The 790-nt window shown below is 37.6% G+C and overlaps 1 protein-coding gene across 1 annotated transcript in view; it reads right to left on the bottom strand.

The window, feature by feature from the left end:
* Positions 1–618, bottom strand: part of LOC117122235 (nascent polypeptide-associated complex subunit alpha, muscle-specific form-like) — a 4,547-nt gene extending 3,929 nt beyond the window's left edge. The window contains exon 1 of the mRNA XM_033267762.1: positions 382–618. The gene's annotated coding sequence lies outside the window, so the exon portion shown is untranslated. The remainder of the gene's footprint in view (positions 1–381) is intronic.
* Between the last annotated feature and the right edge of the window lie 172 nt (positions 619–790).

The following is a 790-nucleotide window of genomic DNA, read 5'->3' as shown; positions in this document are numbered from 1 at the left end:
TTTTTCCTAAAATTGTCACTAATATTGTAAATTTATGTCATTAAAATGCAGTATTCAATTGGAAATCCACTCATAACAATGACAGCAACAGTTAACTAAATATTGTACACATTTTTGAGCCTGTCTCTTATACACATCTAGATGTGTATAAGAGACAGTATATGTACACTGTATAAATAATCGTATATGCCTATATACATTTATACATACTTTAATAAGAATACCCAGGCTTATGCCTATATTTATGGTGCAAGTTTAACAAACGGTTCTTTAAAACATATGCATATGTTTTAATAGTACCCTATACAGGGTAACAACATAAGCACACTGCACAATGGACCCGTACACAATCGTAGTCATAGCAACAACATGTCTACTTACCTATCGGGGGTTAGGCTACCGTACACTCTATTACAGGAAAATTATTTTATATGCTTAATAATGTTGATACCTTGCTTTCTGGAGATCATCTGACTGCGCCTACTTGATGATGTGTCGGCCTATACATGAGCAGTTGTATGGTTACCATCAACACTTGCCAACACATAGGCCTAACAATGGATCTGTATAACAAAAATCGATAATTCACTCAGACGGCCCACAGAAAGTATAGAGGTAAAAAGGTTCAACGTGTAGTTGTAAAACTCCCTACTCAGTGCCCAGTCAAGCGGTTAGTACCCTGTCGAGTGGAACATGCTGTCACTGGTTCACGATCCCTATAAATACACTTTTTACAACTATCTGCAGTGGCTATCTAGGGGTTCGGCAGGAAGGGCCTGTGCAAATACCC

This window comes from Anneissia japonica, unplaced genomic scaffold, assembly GCF_011630105.1.
Source record: "Anneissia japonica isolate Jap-2015-1 unplaced genomic scaffold, ASM1163010v1 scaffold287708_len1499824_cov190, whole genome shotgun sequence".
In the NCBI taxonomy this organism is placed as follows: domain Eukaryota; kingdom Metazoa; phylum Echinodermata; class Crinoidea; order Comatulida; family Comatulidae; genus Anneissia; species Anneissia japonica.
Note: the sequence above shows the minus strand (reverse complement) of the source record. Positions and strands in the feature narration are given on the sequence as shown.